At 40.4% G+C, this 15179-nt stretch overlaps 1 pseudogene; it reads right to left on the bottom strand.

Moving 5' to 3' along the window:
* Window positions 1-2652: 2652 nt before the first annotated feature.
* LOC137289363 (uncharacterized) lies at window positions 2653-15151 on the bottom strand (annotated as a pseudogene).
* Window positions 15152-15179: the final 28 nt, after the last annotated feature.

The following is a 15179-nucleotide window of genomic DNA, read 5'->3' as shown; positions in this document are numbered from 1 at the left end:
TCAAATTATTTTAGAGTCTCAGAAAATAAATATACACAATAACTATACAATAGGGTGCAATTGCAGACATGTTCTGCAGATGTTAAAACACAAAATTTTATTCAGTTGTTTGGTCAGACACTATCACAGATGAGTGAGTGAGTGAGTGGGTGAGAACGGTTTTCCTGTACTTTTAGCTCTATTCCAGTAACATCAAGAAATGGACTTCACAAACTGTACACACAAGCAGAAACCCCACTAAAATATTCAGTACTTACAGAATTGTCTCTCAAAATGGTAAAAGGATGGATAAATGAACGTTTCACAACTGGAAAAACAATACCAAAAAACAGGCAAGATTATTCAGTCACATTCAGTTTGTATTTTTTAATAAAGGCAAATTTGTATCACCAATAATTAAACTAAGCACTGGTTACTGATGAAATGTTTTTTGGATTCATGTCAGAAATACATTGCAAATAAGCATCTTGACCAAGGTCCATCCATAATTCATGGTGTGTGGGTGGGTGCATGCATGCATGCGCTAGTTATGAAGAAGCATGTACAATGTGAATGAACCCTAAGATTTAGTAAGTAACCCCCTTGCAATGTACAAAATCAATTACTCCCATCCCTCTCCCATAATATTCAAGCATATTTTTTTATTATTAGCATGCAAAAAACTGCTGTCTCCGCCTAGTACATGTATACAAAATTGCTACCCTACATCCCCCACCCCATCCCACCCACCCCAGTCTGACCCATTCATTATCACCAGTCTAGCCACTCATTATGAATGGTCCCTCACGTTTTAAAATCAGCAAATTCTTTATCAACATTTGAAAGACATTCTCAAAATCAGCAAATTCTCCATCTACATTTGAAACACATTCTAAAAATCAGCAAATTCTTCATGAACGTTTGAAATACATTCTTAAAATCAGCAAATTCTCCATCAACATTTGAAACACATTCACAAAATCAGTGAATCTCTCATCAACATTTCAAATACATCAGCAAATATTGTATCAACAATGGAACAAATTGTCAAATCAGCAATTTTCACAAAAACAAGCAAAATCCTTTCTGAAATCATCTAATCAATGATAAAAACTACAACTTCTAAAATGTAACAAAATATCCTACTACATGTACCTGAATCAACAGCACAAAACACTGACCATTGAATCATTTCATCGACAGTTCGTTTTACACTGCTTTTATCAAGTAATTCCAGCAACATCACATCAGGGGACACCAGAAAAGGGCTTCACAGATTGTACCCATGAGGGGAATTGAACCCAGGTATTCAGTGTGACGAGCAGATGCTCTAACCATTGCTGATTGAGATAAAATTAGAAACTACTGAATGATATTTGGAAAATAACACTTTTAGTTATCTGGGATGAAAAAACTGTCGGCCATAAAGACATGCAGAAAACAAAAAGTGTGGGTCGAAGTAACTTCAGTCCTGAGGATGTGTTTATAAATGCAGACATGTTGGAATCTCGATGGATGGAATGTTCACTGAAAACATGTCAGCAATGCAACAAACCTCACCGACACAACCACATTCATGATACAGTGAATAAAGGTACATCTTATAGACATTGAGCTGACCATTTTTACACAATATCCTAACATTTGGGAAATGAATTTCCAGTTTTACACAGTATTTGTGATATGAAGCACACTCATGACCCATTAGGAGAGAGCTCACTGTCCGTGAAAATTTCAGTTGAACACAGTATTTTAACAACTGTGATTAAAAACAAAGAAAGAGTCCATTGTATTCCTGGATAACTTCCAGTTGAACACAATGTCCCATTCAGGATTTGAACGAAAATAGTTATCAATTTAGCAAAAACCAATTGAACAAATATCCCAATTTCTGTGATTTGAACAAAATTACTTAGCAAGAGGTCCATTGTACACAGCATTCTAACATTTGTAATTTGAAAAACAGTGAGTATCTGTCTGGTTAAAACATTGCCAACAAGGCTTGATTACAATGTTCTACAAAATATTGTAAAGGTTGTGATTTGAAAAATACTGATTATTTGTCTGGCTAAAATATGACAAGGCTTGATGTATCATCAATGTATCATCAATGTATGAGAGATCTGGTTGTACTACTTCCTCCCTCATTGTGGATCTGACTCACATATACTGCATTACAACTGACGTCATGACCAATGAATCAAGCCATGGACTACTCCCTCTGACAGGCACACCTGCAGGTGCTTGGAGCAATGAGCACTCACAGACAAGCACAGAAATAGCCATATTTCTTATGTTGATGTGCCTCTTTTCTTATAATAGGTTTCATATAAGGCATTGGTAGCGTTCACACATGATCAACGCAAACGTTGCAGGAACATGTGTGTGTGAATTACTATATCACACAGCGACACAAAAGACACATACATCCATGGACATATTCACCAATTCCAGTATCTCATGACCACAATCTTAAAAACGTCCACAGTTCTAATCCATAGCAACTGCATAAACTGCCCATGTCTATAACACAGATGAAGTGAAGGATGAGGACTATTGTTATTGATATACAATTTCTTCATTCTGTATAGGTGACATTTTCAACATAGATTCTAATGTCAGTGTCAAGCACAATGACATTAAAATCTATGTCGAACTGCCGCCTTTACAGAATGAAGAAGTTGTATATCCATCGAAATAGTCCTCATCCTTCATCTACCCAACTTCTAGAATGCCAATCGAAGAAGACACACGAAGTGTGTGTGGACAAGATCATCACAAAGTTGCACAGAAAATATTCTCGGTGTAGCATGTATTACCCTCCTCCCCATCACGTATGCCTCACATCAACTGTTTGCCTGAGACAAGAGCAGCTGAGCTACGATGCCAGATGTGGACAGGGATTTGTTCATAATGGCTCCAGTGTCCGTCTTCCGTGGAGAAGTGGTGGGTCTAGTCGCTGGCTGCTTTTGCTTCTTATTGACACAAGGTGGAGTCACTTCACTAGGGGGCAATTGGCTAGGCTGTGTTGTAATCACCCTTGCATAAACTGTTGAATTCTGGACATGTTGCTTTCGTGAGCCAGCTTTAGCAGTCTTCACAGGTTCACGTAACTCAAGCATTATACTACCGAGATTGCCTTTGACCGGATTCATGTGGGCATCAGAATTTGAATCTTGTGAGCTCAGCTGAACAGAAATCTTTTGATCATCCTGGTATTCAAGGCTCAATCCATCAGCGACTGCTGTACTTGGAGCATATGGCACACTTGATTCAGTGTCTTGGGGTTTAAACATCAGCACATCAGCACCTGTGCGACTCGAACCACTGGCTGCTGCTGTTCTTGAAGCCCCAGCCCCTGCAAACGTAACAGCCGATCCCTCAGCTACTGTTGTCCTTGGAGCTAATAATGATAGTTTCAGTTCTTGTTTGACGTCTTCAACTTTGCTTTTATCTTGCACTCCCTGTGTTTGCAGCAAGGTTGTTTTCAGACCCGATGACAGCATAAATGGAACAAGCTTCCCCTCAAGATCACCATCTTCAGAGTCGATGGATGTGACCTCCTGCTTGATATCTAAGACCTCAGGAATGTCCTCCTGTTCATCTTCCTCCTCACTGCACTTCCACTCCTCATGTGTACGAATATGGCGGTAATGGCTGCCGTAGTTGTTGAACTTTTTTTCACAGAATGTGCACTTGTAAGGTTTCTCCCCAGTGTGGATTCGCATGTGAACACGATAGTGACATGATGCTGTGAACGTCTTTCCGCAGATGTTACAGGTGAATGGACGGTCACCTGTGTGAGTCCTCATGTGCACTGTGAGTGAGTTGGAATATAGGAAACTCTTATCACAGATGTCACACTTAAACTTTCGTTCACCAACATGTGTGAGCTTGTGTCGTCCAAGTATCGATGACGATGAATAAGTTTTGCAGCATATAGAACATTTAAATGGCCGTTCCCCTGTGTGGGATCGCAGGTGATCCTTTAATGTGGTAGAAAGAGCGAAGGCTTTCCCGCACTGATCACATGCAAATGGTTTCTCCCCTGTGTGTGTCCTCATGTGTCGTTCCAACTCCGATGGCGAATAAAACGTCTTCTCACAAAGTGTACACTTATTCGGTGCCATTTGCTTATGAACATAACGAACATGGACAGCCTCCGATTCTTGGAACGAAACACCAATCCACACTTCTCACAGGGGTAACTCTCTGCGACTGGCATTAACGCAGGGTCAACTTTGGCCACCAGTTCCGTGAAACCCTTCCCTGACTCACGCATGTGACAGTGCATGTGTTTGCGCAAACTTGAGGCCTGCTTGAATTGTGAACCACAGACAACGCACATATGGACATTACCCTGTTTCTGTGCTTGGTGTGTCTGCAAGTGGCCTAAGAGTTGGGTGGATTGTGGAAAGGTCTCTTTGCATACAGGACAACCATATGATTTGTCTGTAGGACTGGCCTGAAGAGCATCTGCACGTTCCAAAGCCACCTTAAGAGAGAAGGACACGTTGCCTCCATTGAGGCTGTTCAACTCATGCATCTTCTTAGAGTGGGTTTTCACATGAGCAATGAGTTCTTCAGGGCTTTTAAATGCATTGTTACATATCCCACACTCATACAGCAAAGGTGCTTCACACTGGGGCATGACCACTTCCTGTTGCGGCAATTTTTTTTTAACTTTCTTCACTTGTGGCTGTTCTGTCACCACATGAAACTTGAATAATTGTTTCTGCTGTGCCCCTGTCTGCTCTTGTATCAGTGACTGCAACTTTATCACTGACTGCGGATTCACCACTTTTTCCAGTTTCAACATTGGTTGCGGTCGTGCTGCTGCTTGAAGTTTCACAAATTGTTTCTGTTTTGCCAGACTTTTTAGTTTCACCTTTGGTTGCTGTTGGGTCGCTGCCTGCAGTTTCACTATTGGTTGTTGTTTTTCCTCAGCTTCAAGGTTCACCATCAGCTGCTGCTGTGTTGCCGCTTGAAGTTTCACCACTGGTTGCTGTGTTGCTAGAGTGTTGCCAGAATTTGATGTCATTGCTGTTGGGATGCTGCTTGAAATTTCCCTGTTGGTTGCAGTTGTGCCACTTGCTGCAGGTTTATTAGCGGCTGTGGCTGTATCTGTATTATTGGCTGCTTGAAGTTTCACCAGTGGTTGCTGTGTTGCCAGAGTTTGATGTGGTGCCACAGTTTTCAGTTTCACCATTGGTTGCTGTTGGGTGGCTGCTTGAAGTTTCACCAGTGGTTGCTGTGTTGCCAGAGTTTGATGTGGTGCCAAAGTTTTCAGTTTCACCATTGGTTGCTGTTGGGTTGCTTGAAGTTTCACCAGTGGTTGCTGTGTTGCCAAAGTTTGATGTGGTGCCAAAGTTTTCAGTTTCACCATTGATTGCTGTTGGGTTGCTACTTGAAATTTCCCTGTTGGTTGCTGTTGTGTCACTTGTTGCAGGTTTATCAGTGGCTGTGGCTGCAGGTTTATCAGCAGCTGTGGCTGTTTTGTAACCAAAGACTGTGCATCGGCCACAGACAAACTGGATTCCACAGTTTGGGGTTTTGGTTGTATCTGAATCCATGCTGGTTTCTTGGTTAATTGTTCTTCTTCTACTGCTGGCTGTGGTGTTTCTGGCTGCTTTCTTTTCTTAGGTGTTAGCTTTTCAGTTGGTGGTTGTTCGTGTAATGGTTCCGGAAACACCCCCACTTGCTTTGCTAACTGTCGTTTTACAAAAAGCTGTTGTTTTACTGTTCTTGGTTTTGCTATGGGTTGCTGTTTTACAGCTTGTAGTTTTGCCAGTTCTTTCTGTTGTCTTACCATTTGTAGTTTTGCAACAAGTTGCTGTTTTACGGACTTTTGTTTAGTCAAAGAATGCTGCTGTGATACTTGTTGTTCTTCATCAGCCTGTTTCAATGACCTTACAGTATCACCAAGTTTTTGCTGGGTCTCAGGTTGTTGTCTCTCATGTTCATCAAATATTTCCTGAGATGATTTGTGAATGTACACCATATTGCCTACAGCTGGCTGACACAGTTCCTCATCGCTGACAGGTTCCGCTTTCACTTGTACATTGTTCAACCCATCCTCTCCATCCCCACAACTCATTGCCAACATCCAATCAGGTCCTGCACCAACACCATTCGCCATCATTTTTATCTTGTTTCTGGATCCACAGGTTCAACTTTTACCTCTGTCTTGACAACATCTTCCTTTATGTCCCCACCATCTAACACAGAGTGACTGTCATCTAGGGTCTCCATGCATTCCTCCGGTTCTTTCTTGATGGTAACCATGGGAACCATCATCGTCCATTCTGTTGAGTCACTTCCCATGAAGCCAAAGCCAGGCGTGATTATCTCAGATGGGTTTACATCGCCATGTTGATATGCATCTGATTCCATGGCATCATCATCATCATCGTCGTCGTCGTCGTCGTCGTCGTCGTCGTTCCTTGTAATAATGAATGAATCACTGGGAACAACAGTGTTTTCTGTACCACATTCTGTCTTGATAACAGTTTTACCATCACTGCCTATCACATACATCCCGGGGGTCTCTGCACACGTGTCAGTTTCCTTCTGTACTGTGAAACCAGATTCTGAATCAGGATTCAGATCATGTTTGACTGCAGTTCCTACTTCATCCTCTTGGATGGGAATACCCTGAAAGAAAAAATGAAAACTGGAAACATCCAAATTTGATTATGATTAAGGTCTAATTGAGTTATTATATTTTCCCCATTTGGCATCGATTTCAGTAATTTCAGTAAAAGATAAATAACATCAATTTGATCTAAAGAAAGATGAGGAACATTCATTTTCTTCACTTGAAACAATACACTATGTCCATCCATTGTTATAATGTTCACCAACGTCCATCCTTGGAAACAGTCTTGTTGAATATGAATCCTTTGTCATCAAGAGATAGTGTAGTTGCCATTCTAGGTAGTATTGTGGCTGTCCAGACTTCATCTTTGAAACTGATATACCGTCATCAGAGTTCGAAATACCTGCCTGCCTGCCCCACCACCCGGGACAGGTTATTTTCAACATGGACTGACAAGGTTCTCGCAGTTGCCTGCCTCATGGTTGGGTTAAAATTTTATTTAAAATGTATAGGAAGGTATTCCTCATATTTCTGGGTAATAACGCATTATCAATTCACTTGTTAAAAAATAAAGGATGAATTTTAATTGGATGATTATCTATGTTGCTTGTGAAACCTAAATTATTTGCAGGCAGGTAAGTTTTGGTCACAGCTGGCAAGCTGTGGTCTGGATGATTTTTTTAGATTTTCATACCCTGCCTTCATATTGCCCTTGTGACATAACATTTCAACTTACTCATATTCATCTAGCCTAATAAACATCCTACCTCTCCACAATTTTGTCTAAGGACGAATAAACAATGTTGCAAGAGTTGTCTCCCTTTACATATTGAGTCTGTTGTTGCTGCTGTTCAATGAAACACTCAATTTCCAGCTACGCTGTTCTGGTGCAACATAACGCATTGAATTTCACTAAATCCAGCTGATTGTCTCAAGTCTCAAATACAGGCAAGACCAGACATACAGCATACGCTCTCTCCACCGACCAACCATCCCTGTACGTACCATAACCACAGCTTGACTGTTGTCTTTCTTGGATTCCAACATAGCTCTGTCCTCAGTTTCCTGAAACACACAAACCAAATCATTGCATGCATAAAACTATCAAAACTACTTCCATTTTGTAAGACAGTTTTGACATTAAGGCACTTCTAAATGGTGTTGTTTACTAAATGGCTGGCCTGGTCTTGATAAAATCTTGTCCGGCTGGCCTAACGTGTACAAGATGAACACTGTTTCAAATCAATGTATTTGATTATTTTCTTATTTAAAAATTTTGCACAGCATTATATATCATGAGCATTAAAGAAACTGTTATTAAGCTTATAGAGGTGTAAAAAATTACTATAAAAGTTACTCTTAAGTGAAAAATGTTCTTCAGGAAAATCAAAAGTTACGGTAAACAGTATTACAAATTAACAAAAGAAAACAACAATTACCACATAGTTTTGTGTTTGATATAGTGTTTTTCTATTATGCAATATAAACCTGCTGACAAGAAAAATTAACCTTGTTTTGTCTTCCAACCATATGGTCTTGTTGACATTAAGTCCAGTCCAGTTAAGACCAATTAGTCTACTTATCTGGTATTTAAAAAAATCAAACCCTGTGTTCAAGTTTCAAATATAAGCCAGACCAGACACTCCTTACAGCGACCCACCATCCTACTCCTGGATGGGGTGGTGGAGTAGAATAAAGGTAAAAGTGTCTGCTCGTCAGGCCAAAGACCACCCTTCATAGGTACAATGTGTGAAAACCAGCGGTGATGTTGCTGGAATATTTCTATAACTGTAAGTGATGTAAAACCACACATGCTCATGCTTTTACTCACTAACTTACCATTTCCACAGACTGACTGTCATTCTGGGATACCAATATAGCACTGTCCTTGGTTATCTGAAAAAGAGAAACCGAACGATTGCAGTCATAAAAACTCACAAGACTATTTCAGTTTAGAAATGATGCAATGTGACAGAGATACTCCATATAACTAGGAGGCTGAAATGAATATATGATCTGAATAACTGAAAAGGATCACTGGAGTGCGTGATTCAAGTGTTACACAGCTTTTAGCAATATTCCAGGAATATCACAGCCATGGACACCATGGCTTAAATCACTAGGATATCCCACAGATATGGATCACTTGAATACCACACAGGGATGAACTGAATGTTTACAGACTGTTGACAAGATGACTTGAATTACTGAAGGATGATGAAGAATGTTGAGTAAATGAGAAATGACCTGATTAACAGTGAGAACACCTGAACAACTGACCTGAACATTTAACGGAAATCACCTGAACTATCAACAGAGACGAGCCAGAGGCCATGACGACAATATGACCTATTCAACTGACAAGAATACTGGATGAAGATACAGGTTTGATTCCCTATGTGGGTACAATGTGTGAAGTCCAAGAAATTGCTCACAATATTGCTAAAAGTAGCGAAAAACAACACTCACTTGCTCACTCTTTTGCATGGCATAAACCATACTTAGTCCACTATAACAAACAGGACATAACGCAACCTCTGAAATTGACACTAGTGGACAGTTTGGAGACTAATTGCACTAATTTCTGAATTTTCTATAACAGTGTATCATAAAGTCAGGAGAAAGGACGTTGATAGACTTGCACAAGTATCTAAGGTAACAACTCATAGTTTAAGTAAAACTTCCTACAGCAAAATGATATAAATAACAGACTAGAATCCATAGACTGTCCCTTTATCAGCATAGCAAGGATGGAGCAAGGGTGAAATGGTATGCCATGCCTAAGTCCATATCGCAGTCCACAATTCTCAGGTTGGTACAGTTTGGTTTGGTTCGTTAACAATAAAATTTGATAGTAAAAACATTTTCGTTGAAAGGCACTGTTGGCTATAGTTCCGAGAAGAACTCTTCATGGAACTGGGACCCAAACAGAAGTGCCTTTACACGATCTTGTTCATCCAGTCGAACTGGAATGAGTTGAAGACAAGTTAGAGGCACAGAAATGTCAAGAACTGTAGCCACATAGAGATGCCATCATGGAATATTTCTGATGACATTCTGAAAGTATTGTGCATAAGGTGACTAAGATAATACAAAAACAAAACGAAATGTACCATATTTTCAAATTGTGAACTGAATTTTGGTGTACCAAACCAAAAACAAAATACAGTGGTATACTGTTTCAGCCCTAACATATAGCAAGGCTTGCATGTTCCCTGCCTACAGTTTAAAGCTGAACCTTCCATACCAACCATTAATACATGCACTACATCACAAGAACGTTTAACTGTGATCCCTATGGCTTCAAGTTTGAATTCTCACATGGGCATATGTGTGAGATCCGTTTCTGCTGTCCCTTGCCATGATATTGATGGAATATAATGTGCTCAAAACTTACTCACTCACTCACACACTCACTTCCTCACTCTAGTAAACTCACTCACTCTACCTACCCTGGTCCCAGACTTGTCCACTCTAAAGCTGACTCCCAGATCTGCCAGCCTCCCCTTAACACAAAGTGTATGATCATCACTAACAGAAACACGACTCAACATTAACACATTGTTTTCTCATGATGCAAAAAATGTAGATGACAGTCTCAAAGTTCATATTTTTTTAATCCAACTTAAGCAAATAAATGTTGCTGTTTTACAGTTTCAGTAGCAAGGCAACATGCTTATGTTGCTATTTTCATGATTAATGTGGGCTTTTCTGCAGTTTTCTCTGGGTGGGAAAGATTTCTTTGGGAGGCCTGAAAATGAAACTTTGTATTTTACTGCTGATTCAAAATGATGACAAATCCACATGGAACAGGAAGAGTTTATTCAGAATGTCACCCAATGTTGTCAAAAAGAAAGGAGCCAAGTCAGGTCAAGTCAACCAGGGATGATAAAACAATACAACTTTCAGAGTAAACATGAATCATAAGCGATGACTGGCGTTTGTTCCTCAGTACTTCAGTTTGCAAATGAAGCTCAATTATCACAAGCTAGGCATTTCCAACAGCATATATCTTAAAATCAATAACAAAATAAAATAAATAAATAAATAAATAAATAAATAAATAAATAAATAAATAAATAAATAAATAAATAAATAAATAAATAAATAAAAAAAACAGATAAGCTACTGTCTATGATGTAGCTCTATCATTTCAGTGGGGCCACTGGGTGTTGGGTAGCCTATAGGTTAAAACATTAACTTCTCAGGCTGAAGACTATACTCGGATGCATCTATGGCTCGGCCCCCATAATCGTATTAAATACCTCCCTTTGCTGGGTCCAAATTCACACAGTAGTCAATCAGCTAAGCCACCTTTACAACTGAGTTTGCCATTGTCAACAAAGATAGCGGTCACAGCTATGAAGGTTTGTTCACAGGGGGACTCAGATTTGGGGGAAATCATGCATACAACTTGTCAGATCTGAAACTTAAAAAAAATATATGCAAAAACTCCTTCTACCTCTTTAAAAGTCCCTCTGCATGATTTGTGTTGCCAAGTTGAAAGGGATAGATAATTTAAAAAGCAAAAGTGAAATGTGATTGGCATGCTCATGTTCCTAATGATTGGATAAAAGCCAGCCAAGGGGAGGAAAATTGTCAGGCCGTGCCATATATGCATCCAGGCTATAGTGGAACTTTATTGGAATGTACACCCTGGAGACATCGAGGATGATTTCTGGTGTACCCTATCATGATACTACTGAGATATTGCTGAAAGTGGAGTAAAACTAAACGCACTCACTTACTCCATGATTTCTGCCAGCAGATTTTAAAAGACGCCATGTAAAATTAGCAAAATCATCAAAACCACCCTCCAAGTTTGATAATGAAATAAAGTATGCTGGACAGTGAATTTACTCATTGGAACTTGGAAGACAATATCAAACATCTCACTGTGGCATAGCTGTCATCATGAAAAAAGGCAAATCTTACACACGATCATTGCCAAAAAGATTGCAAGTCTTCAATACTATATAAAAATAAACATAAACCTTTGCAACATATCAAGTTTACATGAAAATTGGCTTGCTACATGCTTGTGCTATCTATGACTGACAACACTGATCTTACCCTTGTCATCTCTGCACGGACTTGGTCTTGTCGATGAGTACATTTAAACGTCCCCTGATACAGCCGCTGGTGCACCTTTAAACCCGCCACATTGTCGAATTGGATCCCACAATCCTCACACCTGACCATGGCTGCTGTTTTCTGTGAAACCTCAGTAATCTGTATTGGGTGACCTTTCTTCCGATGTTCCCTCTTCAGATGTAGCATGTAATCAAGTGAAGTGGCAAATGCCATCGGACATATCACACAATGGTACCACTCTTCGATCGCTTTCCTGCCATGCTTTCCTTTCGAAACCACCTGCCTCAAGTGCTCATGGTAATCACTTTCAGTTACAAATATCTCATGACATTCACATGTGAAATACCCCTTGAATTGCACATTCATATCAACTATTTCCTCTGAGTACGACTGAGCTGACACAAAGTTTTCAGTATCAAGTATTCTATCTGTCTCCTCAGTTCTAGAAATGATCTGAGGCTTGGGTCCAAGAAGGTTGACAAACACAGGGTTCTGGTCTGACGCACACATCTTATGTTCCATCTGGGCATGACGCATAAAGGACGCAAAGTCAAGGAAGAGGACAGAACACAGACAGATGTAGGACTTGTGACGGCTGAGGTGGTGAACCATATCCTCCTTCTGCAGCAGGACCATACGGCATAGGGAACACATGTGGCCCTGCACTTTGCCTGGGGCACTGGAGGAGGTGGACATGATGTGGCTTACTGAATTACAATCCTTCTGAGCACTGTCAGAAGTCAGAAGAGATTCACTGAGACTAACATTACTTTTAACATGTGCTGGACTTTCTTGTTTCACCATGAACTCACTGCCTGTGTTACTATCAGCATCCAAAAGATTTTTAATTTCCCCAAAGATGGAAACACAAGGTGGTCCATTTTCCCCACTAATGTTTGAAATACCACATCCATTTTCCCTATTGCTCTTTGAAGCACAAGGACCACTTTCCATTTTGATACCTAAAATACTTGTTCCATTTTCCCTACTGATATTTGAGGCACTAGGTCCATTTTTCCCTTTGATATTTGAAGCACAAGGTCTGTTTTCCCTTTTGATGTCTAAAACACTAGGTGTATTTTCCTCATTACTATGTTTATTTTTCACATCATCATCAGACAGACTAGGTCCATTTTCCTTTGAGCAAAATTGTCCATTTCTTCTGATGCAATTAACTTTTTCAGGGTCAACACCATTTTCCTTAGTTTCAACAAAAGAATTAGTTTCATCCAAAGACAGAGACAAAGTGACAGTAAGGTCCTCTTCATCAACCATAACACCCTTGTCAAGCTGCCTGACATAAGTCCTGTCCTGAAACCTGCCCAATGCTGTGTGAACTTCACACGACCTGTGGTCACATCCGGTCTGAGTTCCACAATCGCACATACATTTCCTCAAACTGTTTCGACTTCTTACTTTTCCCGGTGTGCGGAATGCCTGAAGATGTCTGTCCAGATCTTCCTGCCCAACCAGCAACTTCCCACAGGAACAAAGACTCAGGGAAACATCACTGCCATCTGTACCAGAGACTACATATGTGTCACTTTTGCAGGTGCTCTCACTACTTCCTTCACTTGCTGCTCTATTTCTTACTGAAAGATTCTTGTGATGTACTGTTCTTAATATGTTATGGGTCATTTTAACCTTACAGTGCCTGACAAAATCATTTTCGCTCCTAAATATTCTTCCACACAGTGTGCAAGAACAGCAGCCTTCTAGCCCCTTCCCAAATACCTTTATCATGGCACCTTCTTTATCACATCGTATGACCTTCACTAAAGGATCAATGCTCCTTGTAACCCCAGACACATTTACTTCATTCATGGACATAGCAACTTCCTGAGCACCTCCATCAACTGCAGGATCTACTCCAACAATGTGTGTGTTTTGAATTGAGTTTTTGTAACCAACCTGGTCTTTGTAAGTCTTTCTCCCACAATTGTCATCCTCCAGTTCAAGGTCACATATCTTTCTCTCCATGTCTTGGGTCAACATGTTTTCATTCATAGTATACTTGCTCTCTGATTTACCAGACTGTTTCCTGACTACTCTGAAGGAAGAATCAAGTCCCACCACATCCTGACTGCTTGTTTCTGAAGCAGAGGAGAACTCTGACCTGTGAGGCATTCTGGGAACACGGTTCACGGTGCCATTTTCTCCAGCATCATCTATTTCAGAGATTGAACGTGATTTACAGTCCATCTCTACAGGACTGGAAGAATCAGACTCGTCATCAGTTTCATCACCTTTATCTGCAGCCCCCACAGACTTACAGCACTTCTTATATTCACCTGACACTGTTCCCTTTGTCAATTCATGGAAACTACCATCTGTTTTAGGTAACTGCACTAGCATCAGAGAATCACTCTTATCTTCAGGTTCAGTGTTGTTCTCAGTTGAACTGACCATGCCATGCTCATGCTTATAGTGGCTGTAACTAGAACTGACCTCTTCATGCTGCAGGTGACATGGACCAGAACTGGCCCCCATGTCTAGCTGGTCAGTATCACTCTCTGAGCTAACATGCACAGACACTGTGTCTTTACAAGTCGGCTCTTTCTTCTCTGTTGATTCCTTTTCCGGGTACAAGATCATGCCTATATTTGATTTTTTTCTCAAATCAAAATCATGGTTGTTGGCCACAGTGTTTTTTGTATGCATTAGTGTTTGTGCATGCCCAGAAATCTCATCAACTATCATACCTTCTGATGTGTTGGTTTCTACCTTCTCTGTTCTCATTTGTTCTCTAAGAGCCTCTGGGTGCTTTTTCTGAACATGTCTCTTGAAATCCAGAATGTCAACGAATAACGAATAACAAACACACTTGTAAACTGTAACAGCATTTTCATTGAAATGCAGTTTGGCGACTATGTTGGAATCAAATTGCTTCAGGTGCCATCTCTCCATATGTCTCATGAAACACTTATTGCTTGGGAATGTGATGCTACAGATCTTACAGCGGAACAAGGATGTACAGCAATCATTTGGGGATTCCACAGCTTGGTGGAGGCTAATGTGAGCACTGAGATTATCCTCCCCTAAAACATGAACACCACAGACATTACACAGGTGGAAGTCCAGAGGGAGCTCTTTCGTGGATACAATCTGGTTATGTTCTTTGATGTGATCCCTGAACATGGAAAACGATGAAAAACATTTAAAGCAATTCAAACAAGGGAATCTTTTCTCATCCAGCAAACCTGGATCATTCTCAATATAAGTCTCATCCCGTTCATGAGCTTTCACATGCATTGGTAAGTCTTCACTTTCAACAGAATTTCCACATGTTGGACAGACACTTGTGCTTGGCTTTTCAATGTTGTGGACTTGTAGTAGGTGCTCCCAATAAAGCTGGTGTCCATGGAAACCCATGTTGCATGAGCTACACATGTGCCAGCCACACATCTCATTGAAGAGCCAGTGGTCTGCATTCTCCTCTTGGTCCTTCTGTTGATAGCAACAGCCCATTGAATACTGTTTCACAAGATTAAGTTGTTCCTTACAATAC

The sequence above is a fragment of the Haliotis asinina genome, chromosome 1 (assembly GCF_037392515.1).
Source record: "Haliotis asinina isolate JCU_RB_2024 chromosome 1, JCU_Hal_asi_v2, whole genome shotgun sequence".
NCBI lineage: Eukaryota > Metazoa > Mollusca > Gastropoda > Lepetellida > Haliotidae > Haliotis > Haliotis asinina.
Note: the sequence above shows the minus strand (reverse complement) of the source record. Positions and strands in the feature narration are given on the sequence as shown.